General features: G+C 37.4%; 1 protein-coding gene across 3 annotated transcripts in view; it reads left to right on the top strand.

The window, feature by feature from the left end:
• THSD7B (thrombospondin type 1 domain containing 7B) overlaps positions 1–20323 on the top strand; it is an 873835-nt gene that overhangs the window by 56332 nt on the left and 797180 nt on the right. Inside the window, exon 1 of one of the 3 annotated variants that reach the window (XM_035305018.3) lies at positions 4095–4225. The exons of the other annotated variants lie outside the window; for them this stretch is intronic. The gene's annotated coding sequence lies outside the window, so the exon portion shown is untranslated. Of the gene's footprint in view, positions 1–4094; positions 4226–20323 lie in introns of those variants that run through there. 3 annotated transcript variants of the gene reach the window in all.

Below are 20323 nucleotides of genomic sequence, written 5' to 3'. Positions count from 1 at the left end.
TACCATGATCGGTTAACCTTTTCTCCCCATGTCTCTCTTTTTGCTTCATCAGGTCTTTTGCCAGTAATACCCTTTAACTTTTTTTCCTTGTTTAAACTTCTGTCTCCATACATTTACTTCTTTATATTTAAAACCTGATCTAACTTTTACTTTGCATGACATTCTCATTTGCTCTGACTTCTGCAGAAATATCTCATTTTAGCCAATTTATTACTTGGGCAGAACTTTCCTTTCTAAAGTTCCTTTTTGTTATCTTCTTGATTTTTCTTCTCATTTTCTTGGGATTTAGGTTGTATTATCACATAGCTGCCTCTAGCAGTACATACCAAAGAAATTCCTCTGTGATTCTTGACTATATTAACAAAGAAGGTCTGGATAAGTTTATTCCTTTGAATTGTCCCTGTTAGTATTAGGAAGTTGACCAAGATGTAGCAAAAATAGATATGATGAGCTGTGGTCCATGGACTGGATTTCCACCATAAGCATGTGATAATAATTGATGGAAATAATTACTAATATGTATTGAGTAGCTGTTGTGGCTGAGAATTGTACTGAGCATTTTGCATGATTATCTCCTTTAATCTTCACAACAAGGTACTAAGCTCAGTATTCATTTATCACCATTTTACAGATGAGGAGACTGAAATACAAAAAAGAAACTTTCCCAATGATACAAAGGCAGTACATGGTGTAGCCAAGACTTGAATGTAGATAGTTGCTATAGACATATGCATTGTCACTTCTCTGCTTTAAAAAACATTTTCTAAATATTATTTTTGAACTTTGTACTAATTTGTTACATATATATCAATACATATTATTATATAAAAACTGTTTAGTACTTTGTACTAAGTACTTGTATATCACATATATATATACATATATATGTCCTTTGTACTTATTATATATATATAAGCTCCCTTTGATTATATACTATTATCTGAGGTTAAGATCTTTTTTCTAATATGTTAGCTAGGAAGCTCAGTTTTGGACCTATCTAATATATAAACCCCAAAGTCATTTTTTTTTAAAGGGCTGTTCCTGGAATGTTGACAAATCATTTTGTGTGGCTGGGCTTCAGTATTTTGAGTGTACCAAATATAATCAGTGTTTGACTGATTAAATATGTTACTTGGAAAATATTTTATTAGGTTTGCAAACTCTAATACATGGCCTGTTGTCCTGTTTCTGATAGCTAAGGGTGGATGTGGAAACTTTTAATACATGGAGTGTCTTCTCTTTGCTGATAGATGTTTCTGTGAAAAATGGATAAGGTGATGAGATCAGAATCAACTGTGTTTCTTATGCAGAACCAGTGCTTGAGATGCATGCTAACTCCCTAGCTATGCATCTCATTAACTTGCCTAGCAGTTGGAGATCTGCATACTGACTTTGAGAATATTTCATTACTATATTTTTCTAAGGGAGCCTTTACATTTGTGGAAAAACTGACAAGATATGTGACTCTATAACTCAACTAGTTTTATATTATGATCAATATGAAAGATTGCTCCTGATTACCTGGGGACGCCATGAAACTGTTAAGATATATTAGGTTTCTGGTTTATTTTCTAATTGACTGGATCCTGTCAAATTTAGTAAAAGGAAGTGCATTGAAGAAAATTTTAAAATGTGATTTCTTTTTATTCAGTTCTTTAAGAATTTTTGTTCAGTATTTGTCTTTTAATGTTTGCAACAATTTAAGAGAACAATGAAAAGAAAATTGTCCTTATTTTACAGTTGACAAAATAGAAACAAGATAGTTTTTTATTTTTGTTATAACAAATTATCACAAATTTGATGGCTTAAAACAAATTTATTATCTTATTGGTTCGCAGATTAGAAGTCTAGCACGGGTCTCACTCACTGGACTAAAATCAAGGTATTGGCAGGACACCTGTGTTACTTTCTGGAGCTTTCAAGGAGCTCTGAAAGCTGTACTGATTGTCCTTTTCATATTCTAGAGACAGCTTGTGTTCCTTGGCTCATGATCCCTTCCTCTACCTTAAACACCTGCAGCAGCAGGCCAGTCCCTCCTATGCTTTCAATCTTTCTTCTGTCTTTCCTCTCATCTTTTTAACATAGCCAGGAAAGATTCTTCATGCTCTCTCTCTCTCTTTTTTTTTTTTTTGAGACAGAGTCTCGCTCTCTCGCCCAGGCTGGAGTGTGCAGTGGCGCAATCTCGGCTCACTGTAACCTCCACCTCCTGGTTTCAAGCCATTCTCCTGCCTCAGCCTCCCGAGTAGCTGTGATTACAGGCACCCATCACCGTGTCTGGCTAACTTTTGTATTTCTTTTAGTAGAGGCAGGGTTTCACCATGTTGTCCAGACTGGTCGTGAACTCCCGACCTCAAGTGATCCACCCACCTTGGCCTCCCAAAGTGCTGGGATTACAGGCATGAGCCACCAGGTCTGGATAGACTCTTCTAAGTACTCATATGACTAGATTGGGCCCACCTTAATGATTATTAAATCAAAATGATCCCTCCATCTGCAAGTTCTTTTCCTTCCCAGCCCCTGCAGTGTCCTTTTTGGAATGTAAGATAGCATATTCACAGGCTCTGGGGATTCAGATGTAGACATCTTATGGTGGGACATTATTCTGCTTATCACATATTCCCCAATATCATGACAGATTGAAAAAGGACTCATTATACATAAGTTAGTTTTATCCTTTTAGATATGAAATTATATACTCTGAGGTGGACCTTCCAAAACATAAAATAGCTTATAATGATTGAATTGGACTTCAATGTCATAAATTTCAGAAATGGCAGATAGGAAATAAGGAGTCTCTGTTTAATAAGAAGCCAGCTTCCCAGGATTTGCATCGAGAGGATTTATTATCATCTTCTTCAGTTTGAATCTGTTTTGTACATTTGTACAAAATAAACTGTAAACAAATAAACTGTAAGCACCTTGAAGGAGGTAAATTGGATTCATCCTCTTTTCCCTGAAGATTGCTGCTCTATGCTGAGCCTCTGATTTTGTGTTCACTTGTTAATTGTTGTTACAGAGCTCTTTGATTGCTAAGTAACTGCAACAGGACTGGCCCAATGAACATTGGGAAAAGGCTCAGACTGCATTTTCCAGCTTCAGGCTCTTTCTTCTCTCCCCCTCTCTAAGTCACAGTGCCCCATCTCTCCTCCTCTGGAAGGCACGGAGAACCTCTTGTCCTAGCAGAGCTAAAGTTAAATTCTTCATTCACAATGCCTGGCAAAATGTGCTTGTTTGCATTCTAATAATCATTAAAACCACCAAAGAGAGAGGGGATGGAATTTCAGATGCAGGAAATAAAGAAAAGGAATTTCTTCACAATAAGAGCTTTCTTGTCCCCAAATCACACTCTGCTATTCTTCCCGACACTGGAGATGTTTCCATCTCTGTGATCAGTGACGGAGGAGTGATCTGACGTGTTTTAGCAATAGCATTGAGCATAGTAATCTCTATGTCTGGGTAGACTTAGTGATTACCTGGTTCATTTATATATTTATATCTCCATCTCTTTGAGGCAGAGTTTCTGACTTCTCTTAACCTAAGAGTACGTGCTGATAAATAGGAACCTAGGGTTAGAAAACCAGAGCAAATGTGGGAAAAGAAAACATGCTACAGACTAAGATAGTTACTATAGTTTCTGTGATTAGTGGTCAGATTTGACCTGATGGTAACCACAGCAAAAAGAGAATCATGAAAAGTCATTGGTTTCTCTGTCAGTGTTTCAGCTCCAGACTCTTGCAGGATTTCTGACCCAATTTTTCTGGGGATCTCTCACTGATTTGGAGTACACAGCATAATATAGAGTACATGCAATATCCAAGATACTTAGAAAACTCAGAATTATGGTATTCTGGTGTCCAGCCCTATTTGGGACAGCATCTGGAAAGATGAATAGCTGGTCCTGAGCTGTTAGGACATACAGAAAACAAGAAGTTTGTATGGCCTTAAGCATCAAGGAGAAATAAATTTAAGTTTAGTTCTCTAGGCCAGGGCAACAATTCATCTATACACCAGAGGATGAAAGCAGTGTCTTATTTGAGGAAAGAATAACCCAGTGTCTCTCAGATGGCCTGCCTCTGCTGCCACAGTGTTGCTTCAGTTTAGTGGAGGTTGAGAATGGGGTGATGAGGCCCAGAAAGAATCTCCCAGCCTCAGACACTGGATTGAAAACCAAGGCAGAAGTTCTTCAGTGGTTTGGGAGTGTCCTCGTGGACCACTTTCTATACAGGTAAATTTCTTGAGTTGATGCTTATGAAGATGTAGCCTTTGGTTATCAGTAGAAAGGTATGAGATATTTAGAGAGTTACACTGAGATGAGAGAGAGAGAGAGAGAGAGAGAGAGAGAGAGAGAGAGAGAGAGAGAGAGATTGATTAATTGATTAAGGAGGATAGGAGGGTATTTTGTGCTTTGAACCACTTGAGACTGTAAGAATTGAATTTAGCCTGTTTCTTGCCTATTTGATCATTCAGGGACAATTTCTAGTAAGTGATTTGAGAGGGGTGTGTGTGTGTGTTTGTGTGTGTGTGTGTGTATGTGTGTATGTGTGTCTGTTATATCAGCATGGGTTATAACCTATGGGCTCCTGTGTTGATAACAGAGGAGCCATGAAGATGCTAACAGGTGAGTGAAGATTGGGGTACACTTGTACTCTTAATTTTTGATCTCCAGCCTCTCATTCCGCTCTTACCTGTCACCTGACCCCACATGCCACCTAAACTTACTGTCTCCAATTATCTTCAGGTTTCTAAACTTAGAGGTCCTCATCTTAACCTCTCCAAAGCGTTTCATCATCCTCTCTTTCTGTGAGTAGCCTTTTCTATGTTTCTTTCTCAGTTAATGGTACTATCATTCCTTCTGTTATGCAGATCAGACACCCAGGAACTGTCATTGACAACTCTCTCTTTCCTACACCCATATCCGTTTAATAAGCAAATTTGATCATCTTGACTCCCTACCTCCCCACAGCCACCATCCTATTCCAACATGTCCTCATTTCTTACCTGGTTTGTGAAGTGGTTTCTTAAATATCTCCCCATATCTGCTCCTGTTTTGCTCTATTCCCTTCCCCACACAGTTTTGAGATATGTACATCCAGCAATATTATTGTTTCAAAATGAAAATTGCTACCATGACATACAAGGCTCCTTATGCTTGGTCTAGCTTTCCTCTTAAGCATCATCTTGTACTCCTTGCTTTTTGCATTTTTAACCACATGTTCTTTCAGTTCCTCAGACCTGCCAAGCACATAATTGCCACAGGGCCTTTGCACATGCTACATACTCAGACTGCAACATTCTTGCCTCTTTTGTTTCACCTAATGAATGCCTTTTTGTTTTTACACTTTAGTATGAGAGTCACTTCTTCGGAGAAGTTCCCTCTGAATTTTCTGACTAGGTTCTTTTCTCCTCTTATCTCTCACATAGCAGCATAGTCTTTTCCTGTCAATGCCTGTCTTCTGCTAAACTGTAAGCTTCATGAGAGCAAGACTTATGTTTGTTTTGGCACTTGACACAGCAATGCACTCAGTAACTATTTGCTGAATTAACAAAATCCTATTTCTTCTATGAACTCTTTGTTAGTTATTTACAACTGCATGAAACTGTCCCTTTCCAAGGCTACTCTATTACATATGAGTCTTCCTTTATTCTCTTTTTTCTGTATTTTTGAGTTTTCTTCTAGCTATGTAGTAGGTACTCTTCCAGAGTGCCCAGGATGTTTTTGAGCACATAGCAGGTTTTGAGGCAGGACTTGAAGATCAATGTACCTTTGTTCCTCTATTTGTGGAAATTCAGCCATGATGCTTTGCACATAGCACCTCTTTTCTTGACTTTCTCCTCCGGTCACCTCAGATATGTGGAAGGTTGAGGTAGCTGAGACATGGGGAGTAGAACCATTGATTTCCATCCTCTTCTCTGTGGAAGCTTTCTAGAACCTTACAAAGCACAGGGCTAAACTCTTCACCTTTCAGGTCAGGAAACTGAGACCTGGATGGGGGAAACGCTTCCATTGCATGAAACAGGTGTGCTGTAAATTGTACCAGGTTGCATAACTAGTTAGAAGCAAATCTGTGGCCATAACTTGGGTCTCCTGACTCCAGGCCCATTGTTCTTTGCTAGGTTGACTCATTTAAATTTGAAGAAGAAAGATTAAGCACTGATTAATAAGATGAGGAGCACCTGCTGGGAATCAAAATTAATAGGGACAGAGAAAGCTGTGAAGATCCTGAGGGAAAATATGGGTCTGTGGGTGAAGCCAGGTAGAGCAGGCATGGGTTATATATTTGGCTAAAACCATTATCTAGAATTTATTTTTCTTTGAAGCATATACGTTCCATCTATTTTCCTTATGCCTTACTACTTTAATCTTTATTTATAGAATGATTATACATTAAAACATGCCTTTAAAAATATCCTTCTCCCTCTTGCCTCCTTTTATCTTTTTTATATTTTTATTTTACAAGCTCTAAGTTGTGGCCCCACTGGGTATTATAGTCTGTAACTGTGAATGGTTGCGTGCGTGGCTTAGTTTATGACGAGACACAAATCTGGTTGCGTTGTTTTCACAGCCCGTCTATGCCTTTCCTTTTCCTAGGTACCAGATGCCATTTTCTTTGTGTGCCTGTGCACTCACACACATACCTGAGTGTGCATAAACAAAGAATAAATTGAAGTGAAATACTGTGACATATGGTACTGAAAAACCAGAGTCTCAATAGCAGATCTGTAATCAAGGGTGCAGATGTTTGGCATTTGACAAATGAAATTTTTTTATGTAAAACTGTTTTAGTACATTAAGTCAAAAGATGGAAAATTAGCTGCATACCGTAATGAACATTTTCTTCCATTGAAAATGAATAAAATGAAAAACTTAACCAAACAAATAAGTTAGACCCCCAGTGATCCTCTGAATATGTTTTCCAAAGTACTCAGATTTCATTTTTATTGCCTCCTGGGGGTTCTTTCCTTCTGCCTTCATTATTCAGCTTACTACACAGATAGTGTGTTAAGGTGTTCTAAGTTTTGTTGACAAAGTATTTGGAAATAGATTTTCATTAGGATACTGTAATGTTTTCTTTCTCCAATGTTGAATTTTATTGGAAATGTTTATTTTTTTTTCTCTCTACCCTTTCAGACTTTTGTTTCCCATTTTTTTCTTAGTTTCTAAAACCTCTTGTCTCTTCTGATTAGCTATTTCAAATGGATATTAGCCTATATTTCAAATATGTTTCATTGTCTGTATCATTGTCATTAAATTCAGTTCCATATGCAATTTGGCATTTAGTTATGCCCTGTCCACAATTGCTTTTTGCTTAATGCATGCTGTTATTTTACTCCACCTTGTTTGTAAATTCCTTAGAATTAGGAGTCAGATCTTGGGGTAAGTGATCTGTAAATCCCCCTTGATTCCTTTTAGATTGTTTTTAGAAAAGGAAGCAGTCACACTGCTTAGCAGAAAATGACATATGTAGATCAATTATAAATACACAAAATGATAATCAACTGGTAATTGCTGTCAATAAAATGATTTGGCATTTCTTCTCAATCTTTTGGAACTGCACCACCTGTTTCCTAGTTCGCCTTATTTGGTTGGTACTCTGGCGTTCTCAGCCTGCAGAATCATCTTTCGTAGCTATATTCAATTTGCCAATGGGATTTTTATCCTATTTTCACCAAAAACAACTCAAAATGATATCTCCTAACAGTATTTTTACATTAAAGAGAAATAAGGATCTCAGTTAAAGATTAAAAATAACATACACAATTAGTACTTAATATTTGTATAACATTTTCTTTCATCTCTTCATTTGACCCTTATAACCTAATCCTATATGTAGGCAGGCATTTATAGTCTCAGTTTATGAGTGAGGAAACAGGATAAATGATGAGACAGAGTCCATATAGCTGTTGAATAGCGGAGCTTGAGTTCCAACCCAATCATTTGGCTTCCGATCCTTTGGGCCTCCCAGAGGCATTGTGTCTTTGATAGAATAGCTAACCTTTAAGTGCACACAATTGTCTTTGATGTACTGTGTAAAGAGGTATTCTCCAAAAAAAAGCCATTTCTCTATGGCAAAGACATAGCTGTTACAATATTTTACATAGTGACATAGACTTGTTCAGAAAGACATGGACATCAGCTGTTGGTAGATTTGCCAAAGGTTTGTGTCCCAAATAGAAATGCCTTGTGTTAAAGTTGAATAGTTTTGAGTGCTTTAGAAAAAACTTAAGGCCCTACCAAATATCATCCTTTGAGGGTATACTCCTTGGTTTTGGCAAATGAGCTTAGGTATATAATCTTCCTTTTCTTTCCTAGGCCACTTATATAAGGCATATCCTTCCTTTAAGCCCAGCACAGTCCTGCTGTATGGGCCTTTTCTATGTTGCTCAGGACACTGAGATATCTTGCTTTTAGGACACTCCTGTAATAATTGTCCGCCCTGCTCATTTAGCACTTAGCAAATGTGTTAGCTTAATTTCATTATAAATGTTCTGCTTGTTCAACTGGATTTAAAGGCTCTGGAGGCTGGAACGATGCACTTTTGTATTGTCAATTTGACCCCAGTACCTTATACCTAGTAGACTATAGTAAGTACTAGTTGAGATGTTTATTAGGGTTTTCCAGAAAGAACAGAACCAATAGGAGATATGTATCACAGTTATGGCGGATGAGAAGTCCCATGATATGCAGTCTGCAAGTTGGAAACCTAGGAAAGCTGGTGGTGTAGTTCCAGCTGAGTTGAAGGCCTGAGAACCAGGGAGCAGATAGTGTAAGTCTCCGTCTGAGGACAGGAGAAGACTGATGTCCCAGCTCATGCATTCAGTCAGAAGGAACAATTCCTTCTTTTGTCTTTTGTTGTATTCAGGACCTCAATGGTTTGGTTGATGCCCACTCACATTGCAGGCGCCAATTTGCTTTACTAAATTCACTGATGTTAATGCTAATCTCATTCAGACCCAGAAATCATGTTTAAACTGGGCACCCTGTCTCCTAGTGAAGTTGACCCATAAAATTAATCATCACAACATGGTCATGTCTCCAATGGCCCTCATCACTTTGCCACTGGCTAGCCCAGTCTCCAGTCATTCATACAACTTAAAAGAATACAGAGATTATTTGTTTTGTATATAGCATATAACAAGAACTATGCTGATTCATATGGTATGAACATCCCCATTTTATTGTTAAGACACCTAATCTCAGTAAGTTAAGTAACTTGCCTGAAGTTACCAAGTAGGTAGCTGACTTGGGACACATTCTTTCTTCTACCACTCTTGAAGCCTGGCCAGTATTCATACTCTACACATACTTTATGTCACTCTGATGTTTTCTTCTCACCTGAGCTTATCGGTAGGTAGACAACAATTTGTGGATATTCCAGGTAAAACCATCACTCTTCTACTGATCTCTTAATGGACTTTATTTGTGTTGGGTGATTATCATACTGGCAGAAATTCATACTCTAATAAGTTTAAAAGGAGAGGGCAATTATGTGCATAGATCTTGATTATTTTATAGAAACTTTTTTTTTAAATTAACTGTTTGGTACTTTTAATGAACCATCTCTTTCCTTTTTAGATTTAAGGAAATAATTAGAGCTAATCTCAGCTGGGTGAACTATGAAGGGTCAACTGTGGGTTATACAATTCAAAGAACTTTGTAATGAATATCGTTAGAAATATCCTACTTCGTGATTTCACTTTTGTGTATTCAAAATCATATTTCTGAAAACTGCTGCTTTAGAGCCTGGTTTATAGAAGGGGCTGGTTTTTACTCAGGCAAAGTGCAAAAGGCCAAATAGAATAATTAAGACCATCATTAAGAATCTTTCTTCCTCATATGTCATAGGTCTCCTCTCTCAGCCTTTAATGAGAGGAAGAAGATGAAAAAGATTTGATCAGATGGGGGAAGTTTTTTTTTGAGATGTATATAATCACTTCATAAAAATCCTAAAATTCGCTAATATTAAAATAAAAATATTCACTAAAAGTTCACTCATCTAAAATGCATGGCATGGCCTCCAAATCCCCATAGATTTTTTTGAGATTTATCCCTGAAATTTTAGAGTTTAATAGTCTAGCCGGAACTCTTATCAGAACTTTTTCCTGCTAGAGAAGTTGTTCCTGTGACTGATATGTAGCTAGATGATATATCATGTTAAAATATTGAAATATTTCCATGATGGTTGGTCACTGCCCTGACTTGCTGAAGCATCTCATAATCCAAGAGCTAAAAGGTTAATGTCTAGTACACTAGAGGCTACAGAATACCAAGTGCCTGGTCAGCATCCATCCTATTGGTGGTGAAGTGTTTTAAATATCACTCTCGGTTGTTGTTGCACAGTCTTTCTGCCATAGAACATGCTCAGTGGCTGTGGCCCTTTGCTGCTCTTTGTCAACCTGAGAGTTGACTTTTGAGCATTGACAGGTATTGCTCTAATATAAAATTAGTAGTAGTACCTTCTCAGTTGTAGATACAATGCCTTAAAAATATGCCACATATCTAGGTAAAAGTGAACGGACAAATCTAAGTTTTGTTTTCTTATTTTGTTACTACTGTTGTTTCCCAAGGAGATGCACATAGGTTGACTGTGATCCTGTGACATATTTGTGGAGTTCTCAGTATCTCAGTCTCAGAGTTTTATGCTGGAAATGTCTAGGACTGGGGAGTATAGTTTTAGTATCTGTGAGTATAGATGGAAATGCATTCTATAAATTGTGAAATGCTTTGACTCCAGGAATTTTTAAAAGAAGATGGTTTTATGAGATTTATGATACAACTGCAATAGTAGTAATTGCGTTAGAACACAACGGGTAGCACTACTTGAACAGCTGCTATTTTCTAGTTGGTTTTATATGAACAGTTGACCTCTAGAAAATGTCAAATTGATGCTAATAAGTCTGTGTTACCTGCTGTATTTTAGGTAACAATAAAATGTTTTAAATAATTAATGAAATAAGGTAGGATATAAATAAATGTTCAAATGTACCAGTTGTCTATTTTTTCCCTCATACAGCCAATGAGGAGGTCCTACTCTATATTTTACAAATAATTGGCTTGATAAGCAGCCAAGTTATTTTGAGTGACGGAGCCAAAGCTGAGAATTAGATTTGCCTCCAGAGCCAACATGCAACTACGCTCACTCCTACTCTGATACTGGGGCATCTCCTGATTATCAGGACTCGATTTCTATTCAAAACTTAATATTTTACCTAAGGGACTTTTAAAGTTATAGAAAACTAACAGATCATAAAACAAAGCTTAACAAGAACACCTCTTTAAATTTAAAAAAGACTAAACTTGTTTCCATATCATTCATAAAATGAGAGGAAAGTAGGATGATTTTTGAGCTCTTTAATTGAGTTCAGGTATAACTGGTGACTGCTAAGCCATTTTTTCCTCAGTTATTGAAATAAGGTTATTAACATTAGCTTGCATCATAAGAGATGTTATGGAGTGTTGAGAAACTTTTAAATTAGCAATACTGATGATATAAATTATCATGATGTAAAATGTGAATTCATTAAATATTTCAGTTGTGAGGAGGCTCTGATTGTAACATCTTTTGCCCCATTCATGTCAGGTATAGATTAGGCTCTTCAGCAAGCTGACTTTTATACCCATTCTCCCTCTACACTCTGTGGGAAACCTTTTGAATTATATATTTTATCTTTGTGGGGAGTAACCCTTTAATCAGCAATTTGTTTTAGCATCTTCATTCTATGTTGTAAAAAATATCTAAAATACCTGTTATACTTCAGTTTTCTTACAAAGTGGAGAAATAAAAGATTAATATATATATTTATATATATTAATATATATATATTTGTCCTTTCTGAAAATATGCCATAATTTTCAGAATTCCATGCTCCAAGAGGAGCAACTGGTGTACATTTCAGTTGTTAGATAAAGGACTGAATCTATCCTTGATATTGATGAAAAAACATAGGGGTTTGAGTTGCATGAAGACAGATAAAATGACTTGAGAATTAATGTGTGTTTATCTTTGCTTTCGGGGAAGAAATTAAACTAATCACATCAAAGTTATTTAGGAAGTTTGCATCTACTCTTTAATCTTCGTTTCCGAAAACAGCAGCCTACGTTATTAGAAAGGAGATCATTGCATGTGGGAAGAACATGCAGCTGGTGTCTGTTTTCAAATATGAAATTAAGGAATTTGAAGTTAATTTCAGAGCTAAAGAAAACTGCTAGTCAAAACAGTGTAGGCCATTTTGGAAATGTTATTGTATTATTTAACACATATTTATTCAAAAAGTATGTATGTGAACTGCTGTGCAAACATCTTATGAATGTAATCACACACGAAAATGTCACCATTGCTGAGCTCCAACTACAAATTGAACAACTAGACCTGAGGGTGTTAATTTGGTTTCTGTGTTTCAGTTGGTCCATACTTAACTGTTTCCAGACTTGAGAAGAGAGAGCCTTTTTTCATCTTCACTGTCAGGAGGTACACAAGCATGCAGTATTTTAACTTCATATTGTCTAGTCCTGTGGCTAGCAGGGATGAGATTTATTAGTGTGTATGCATTCACTTTTTGTATATGCTGTATTATTTGTTAAAACCACCTTACGACCTAACATCCTTCCAGGGATCTTAGCATCTCACTAGCTGTCCTTTCTCCATCACCTTTCTAGATCACCGTGGTATGTTGACCTTAGAGTTTTAGAGTGCTCCAGGGGTCAATTCTTGGACTACTCCATTTCTCTAACTGTATTTACCCCTTAGGTGATTTCATCCAATCCTATGGCTTTAAGTACCATCTACATGCTAAAGATGTTTATATTTTTATTTCTAGTTTCAGTAGCTCTTGAGCTTTAGGCCTTTGTGTCTGCCATCTAGTGTGTATCTCTTCTTGGATGTCTTAAGTCATCTTAACACTAATACATCTAAAATCATAGGTATTAATTTCTTTTGCACCCCCCACCCCCACCCCATGATCTAGCTCCTCTCTTGTCTTCCCTGTTTTCCCATGGTATTACCATTTATCCAGTTGTCAGGCCAAAAAACCTGAGCATTATTCTTGAACTTTCTCTTTCTCATTCATTTCACATTCAACCCATTAGCAAGTCCTGTCAGCTATAGTTTCAAAATATGTTCCACATGTATCTCCAGATTAATCCTGGCAGGTCACTGCTATGTTCCTAGGTTGGACTGGCTTTATCTTTCCTAAAGATCTCTCTGTGCCCACTCTTAAACTGTTGGATCTATATTTCATCCTCTATATTCATCATGAATCGTGAAAGATATAAAACTGTTCTTGTCATCCCCTGTTTTCCAAAGGCTTTCTTTCCTACTTGGAATTAAATCTCAAGACCTTACCATGGCCTGCAAGATCTGCCAAGGTCAGGGCATTGCCTGTGGCTTTTTCTTTATTTTCTACCACTCTCCTTCTGCACTTACCTCATTCACTCTGCTGTAGCCATAACCTCCCTTCTAGCCAACGAGCTTTCCATCTCAGGGCCTCTGTTCCCTCTGCTTCTAATTCTCTTCACCCAGATATATGTATGACATATTCCCTCTCCTCATTCACAAATCTGTGCTTTAGATAACAGCAAGGCTTCCTTCCTCATGTCATTCAGAGTGACTGCTCTATCTAAAATAGCAACTCTGCCACTCTCTATTCCTGCTTAATATTTTATAGCACTTCTTATTACCTGAAGTAACATTGGTTATTTTACTTGTTTTTTCATTGTTTGTCTCCTTGGCAAGTGTGTAAGCTCCATTTGGATGTGGCATTGTGTGTGTTATTCATCACTGTCTCTAAAAACAGCAACTAGAAGATGGTGATGAATGAATGAATCAATGATACAATTACATTCATCTTTTTTTCCCTGATATCCTTTCCCATTCTCTAATATTAAATTCCATCTTTGATGATTTAAGCCATTTCTTTATATATCTTCCTACATTGCAGTGAATACTCAACAATATCCTGATCCCTTTAGAATAGAGGAGCATCTCACGTAAGAGGCAGTTAAAATACCATAATGGGTTCAGGGATAGGACCTGGAAAGAGCCAAACATGAGTTAAATTCTGGCTGTCTAGTTACTAACTTTGTGATTTTGGACAATTTGCTTCATTTCTCTTGACCTCATTTTCCTCATTTGTAAGCTGGTGATAATGGCATTATACCCATATGTTTGTTATGAAGAATAAGTAAAATCATACATGTGAAGCTCTTGGTTTAGAGTTAATACTCAAGTATGGTACTGATATTATTGGCTTTGATCCTGAAGAGTTGTGTAAGCTACCTTTTTCACATGATTAAATCACTAATTAACAAGTGACCACATTTGTTTGCCTTTTTTGTATGATGCTCTGGATGTGATCCCTGTTTTTCTTAAGATCTGCTTCCTTAGATTGGGATTATAAACTGGGTATAGAGGTGAGGAGGGGATAGTTTGCTTGGCTATTCTTAAATGAGATGAATCATGTTTTGGGCTTGGGATACTAAGGGCAGAGTTTCCCTTTTATCAGTTAAATATGTAGTAAGATCAATATTTAAACCACTCCAAATGAAGCTGTTTAATGAACATAGATTCTGTACTTCTATAACTGAGTTCATCTTACTTGCAAGCCTCACTCTACTGGGTACTAGGGCTTGGGGAACATGACCTTTCTAATTAAGGATATACTAGTCCTTTTTGGTTAAAAATTCATATTTTGTTCATTTAATTTTTTGCTAATAAACATTCAGCTTTCCTGTGTTTCTCTCTTTTCTCTATCCTCCTTTTCAAGATTAGGTTCTGGAGTCAAGAGGAACCTATGGGGCTGACACACTGACTTCTGGGTCTTTGTGGCATCTGACCGGGGGTGGCCATTTTGGTACGACCCTGAGTGTCTGGCACTATATATACCTGAAGAGGTATTCCAGGCCCGATTTGAATGAGTTTGGGGCACCAAACAGGCACTCAATGATGAAATCTGTTTTTTTTTGCATCCCAATTATAGAATCTTCATTTCCTGCCTGAAGCCTTTACTTGTGCAGCTGCCTTGCTTTATGAGTGTGGCTTTCCTTAGTTTTCTCTGTTCTCTCAGCTCTTGGCAAGTCCTGGATGGTGAAGGAGGATATTAGGACCTCTCAGCTGCTTTAGCTTCACCATGCTGGACATTTGTTGCTCAAGCGAGAGAATACTTTAGTCCAGTAGCTTAGAAATGTTTGTCATTTATGTATAAACTACCCTTGAGACACTGTCATGCTGCTCTCATGCCATATAGGACAAAGGAATTGACAAGGGAGCTTGCAGATTTTCCTAGACTATGCTTTGAGGAGCAAAGATCAAGCACTCCTCACACTGGAGTTTCCTCATACACTTGAGGGCATCCACCATGCCTACCTCCTTTCTACTGCCTGAGGGTCACCCCTGGCAGAGAACATATTCCTTCCACTTTGTGTTTCTGCCTCTCTCTCCTTACCCTCTGCTAATGAGAAATGGAAGAACTGTTTTTCCTGGCCAGTGGGAAATTCTTATCCTCCATCCTCAATACGCTATGGCTTATAGTAAAACTCTGCGATCAGAGTTCAACATGGTTAGTTTTGATATAGAAATAGGGAATTTATAGTGATAATAATAAAATCCCAGAAACTTTTTCTTTAGCTACAAACTCGGACCTTCAATATTATTGTTTCACTATGTACTCATTACTTTTAGTCTTTGAGACTCAGAGTCTGGCATTGACCTCCTTCCTTTAGGCAGAGCCCTCCTCCCCATCCTAGGAGACACTTGACCTTCACCATGGAGAGTGTAAAGGGAAAAGATGTTTAAAAAAATAATCAATGCCTCTCTTTAACCTATTCATTATATTATTGTGTTGAAATGTTTTATTTTTTCTTATTGCTTCTTTCTGCTGGTTTGATGCTGCCTGATGATCATTTATATCTTGTTGTTTATGTTGGTCTTGCTAATTCATGATTTTTTAATCAAAGAAATTAGTCTTAGACAAAGGCATGTGCTTAGGTTGAGTCAATGAGCTTCAAAATGGTATCTTTTACACACAATTTCAAGTTTATGCATTCAGTGAGCATTTATTGAGTACTAGCTATATGCCTGACATTGTATTATTGTCTGGGGATATTAAGTTGGAATGACATGGATTTTTGCCTTAAGAAAACTGAATTTAGTAAACAAAATAGATAGAAAAATAAGAACAAGGCAGATTGATAGCATATAACTAAGTATGCAAAAGAATATCAGGAAAGAGGCTGAGCATGGTGACTGACACCTGTAATCCCAGCACTTTGGGAGGCTGAGGTGGGCAGATCACCTGAGGTCAGGAGTTCAAGACCAGCCTGGCCAACATTGTGAAACACCGTCTCTACTAAAAATACAAAAAAATAGCCAGGAGTGGCGGTACATGCCTGTAATCCCAGCTACTCAGGAGGCTGAGGCAGGAGAACCACTTGAACCCTGGAGGTGTAGGTTGCGGTGAGCTGAGATTGCGCCATTGCACTCCCCCCTAGACAACAAGAGCAAAACTCCATCTCAAAAATAAATAAATAAAAAAGAATATCAAGAAAGAAATCACCAGTTCTCTTGAGTAGTTGCAGAGCATGTCAGGGTTATCACTGAGTTGATAGGCAGGCAGAAGAGGAGCAGCACAAGCAAAGGCACTGCAGCAAACCTGGTGTGTTACCTAAAACACCTCTGTGTTTGGGCACTGGAAGTTCGAAGGATTGGCAGAATGTAAGATTGTCAAAGTAAACAGGGTCCAGATCAACAAAGGCTTTGAATGTCTTGAAAAAGAGCTTGAACTTTATCCTAAGGATGAGGGTCACTGGAGAATTTTAAACATGGGAGGGGTCTGATCCAAGTTATAGTCCAGGGAGCTTACTCTGGATGGTGTATGGAGAATTGATTGCAAGTGAATAAAGCTTACTGGAAACTAGACGGCAAAAGATGATAGGGGTAAAAGAAAAAAAATAAGTTAAGTTCAGTCAGCAGAGTGACAGAAAAGAAATTGGGGTTGTGAGAAATGAGAGGGAAAATCTGGAATGATTCCAGATTTTTTGATTTATCTGTTGGATAGTTGGTGGTGCCTGCAAAGGAGAGGGAATATATTTAACAGCAAGAGCTTCCTATACTATTATCAGTGAGGCTAGCATTTATTGATCACTTGCTATGTATTGAGCCTTTGTATTCATTACTCCTAGGCAATTCTAACAGCCCTCTAAGGTAAGAATTTGTATAACCCCATTTTATATACCAGAAACTAGAACTCTAAGGAGCTATAGATCCTTGCCCAAAGTTGTACTATGAGAAATAGCGAAATTAAGACTTGAACCCATCTGTCTGACTCCATAGTCTGTTTAAAAATATATTTTACATATTTGAATTTCATGTTTAATATATTCAATTTTAAAGGTAATGCATTTGTTATAGAAATGAAAAAAAGCCTGGGTGTGGTGGCTTATCCTGTAATGCCAGCACTTTGGGAGGCTGAAGCAGGTGAATCATGAGGTCAAGAGATCCAGACCATCCTGGCCAACATAATGAAAGCCTGTCTCTGCTAAAAATACAAAAAAATTAGCTGGGCATGGTGGTGTACACCTGTAGTCCCAGCTACTTGGGAGGCTGAGGCAGGAGAATCACTTGAACCCAGGAGGCTGAGGTTGCAGCAGGGAGCTGAGATCGTGCCACTGCACTCCAGCCTGGCAATGGAGCAAAACTCTCTTAAAAAAAAAAAAGAAGAGAAACATACCTAAAATAAGGAATAGAAGAAATGGTTGTTCAGTGTCTTACAACACAAAAAGCTGATTCTTGGCTTCATTTTGCTGGGTGAACTTCCTGGTGGTGATGGAGGAGTTTGAGGCACCTGCAAGGCTACATTGTGGGGTGTGTCTTCTACGTTGTTACTTATGTCTCTGGATGTCAGACTAGCAGTCAGGGCTAGAGACACATATTTGGGAAAAGTCAATAGATAGGTGGTAGGTAAATTATAAAATTAAAGAAAAGAAAACCAAACTTTTAATTATTGCAACTGTATGTATCCTGCCCTTCTGGAAAAAAAAATAGAAGTATGCATTTTTTTTCTGAAGAAATGAAAAATCGTCATTCAAGCAGATGTTTATGGAATCTCATACCTACTATCATCAGAGTAAACTTCATCTCCCCGATTCTGGTGATTTCTAGTGCTTTCTTCTCCATGTTAGTTTGTTGCTCCTTTGGTCAGTGTCTCCTGTTTTAGCAATAATGGGACCTAAGTCCCTCACAAGCTAATTGAACTATAGAAATGACACTCTGAGGCAGCTAAGTCTGTAGAAGCATGAATTTGTCCAACGAAAAGATTTAAAGACAATTGTTTTTAAAGAACCTCTTGCACCCTTGCATTATCACTTCCTTTTTCATCCAAATGATTTCTGTGTTCTTGGGTAAAATACTAGCATTTATCATTGTGAAGTTGGAAAAAAAGAACTGCGCTGGGTTATTTTATAGGTGTCAAAAGCTACACAGGAAGTAGAGAACACCATGAAGTACTAACAGTGTGAAACAGTTTGTGTTCCTTGTACCTTGTCCGAAAATAATTGACTCATTAATCTCAACCATATCAATTTGGTCCCATTATGAGGGTCAAAGATAGGTTAATTCTAATAAGTTGATGAGTATCAGTTCACAGATAGGCATGCATTTAACAGATATTATCTTAGCAAGAAAGCAATAATTAGAAAATTTTTTAGTGAGGTGATTTCAGGGAAAATGGCATAAGAAAACCGCTAGTTTCTACTTCAGGGTTATTAAGAGAATAAAAACTGAGCTATGTTCCTAAAATTGACATTTGGAAGTAAAGCATGAAGTAAACTTGTCTACTCTTTGGGAAGAACCTTTTTTTTTTTTTTTAAATAATAACACACTTTCACTAAGTAAAAGTGTAATTTCACGCAAATCACAGAACAATTGGGGAAAAGAATTATGGGAATTTGACATTAGATTGCTTTGGCTTTGATTCCTGAACCAATCACCTCATTCTCTGACTTTGAGCAACTAACTTAGTCTTTATAGATCTCTGTTTCTTTCCCTGTGAAGTGGGATGATCATCTATTTCTCAGATTTGTTTTAGGAATTGAACAAGGAAATGCATTTGCAAACATCAAGCACAATCTTTCATGTACTTTAGTTGTTCAATAAATGTTCTTTCTTGGACCCTTCTGAATAATGTAATCCAATCAGGTACTGACCACCATGATCTCCTTTTCCAGAAGAATGTTATTGTAATTTTGAATTTGAGCAAAATAACCAAAATAATAACTGTTCACTCGTATTGAGTGGTTTCATTTTTTTTTTTTTTTGCTTCCTTTCTTTGCTTCCAACTAAGACATTGCTTTCTTTACTTTCATGGAACTTAACAGATTTAAGAACACTGTTTATACTTCTATTGTCAATGGTAATTATTCACTGCAAGTAAGGCAATGTCCCATTGTTACAGTTATTGGTGTCTACTGGGGGAAAAGTTAGAATTTTATTAAGTCTGTTCAAACATTACATTTCTTACATTTCCCAAGAGGCATCCTGGCTTATGTAAATTTCTCTCTGATGATACTGATATTAACATGCTTATCCCTCATAATGGAATTGTATTCGTGAATGCCCCATTGTTCTTTACCCCTGCATGATAACTATACCATATGCATAAGGAAGCCATTAAAATGGAGAAAAATGTATTAAATAAAACATTTTTAACATTCAAGAGTAAAGTATAGGAATAAGAATCTAGTATATGCCTTGTAAGTTTTTAGGGGTGAAATCTGATGAATAAGACAGAGATATTGCCACACTGATGGAAGAGACAGGCTTGTGAAGAATCAACAGTGAGCTCAGTGTGGTACTGTAGGCTTGCATCTACTTTTACTGATATCTAAAGCTGATCCATGTGCCTGATTTGCAGATAACAGATGCATATTTTAGTTAGGTTGTTTATCTTTACTAAGTAGGTGAGGAAGGGTCCCAAATAAAGTGCCCTGACAGTTTGGGGTAGCTGCTTCTCTGATGTATTGTCATATGGTGGGGTTCTGAGGGTACCACTTCTTGTTCACCAAGGAACTCAGAACCCTTTGAACACTAAAGATTTATTCCAGTTTAAAGGATTCCATGATCCAACAACTATCCACTGTGTCCAGCTGTGTACCATCACACTTAAGCAGTGTGTACCATCACACTTAAGGATCATCCCCAGGGATTTCAAACTGTACTCCAAGGGACCAGACGCTCCTCTGAGACAGAAAGCAATGTGCTTCCAACCTCCTTTTAGGCAGAGTTTTGTGATTTTGATCTTTTTTAGTTGTTGGACTTGTGCATGTGGTTTTGAT

This window comes from Callithrix jacchus, chromosome 6, assembly GCF_049354715.1.
Source record: "Callithrix jacchus isolate 240 chromosome 6, calJac240_pri, whole genome shotgun sequence".
Taxonomy (NCBI): domain Eukaryota; kingdom Metazoa; phylum Chordata; class Mammalia; order Primates; family Cebidae; genus Callithrix; species Callithrix jacchus.
This window is presented reverse-complemented; position numbering and strand designations above follow the sequence as displayed.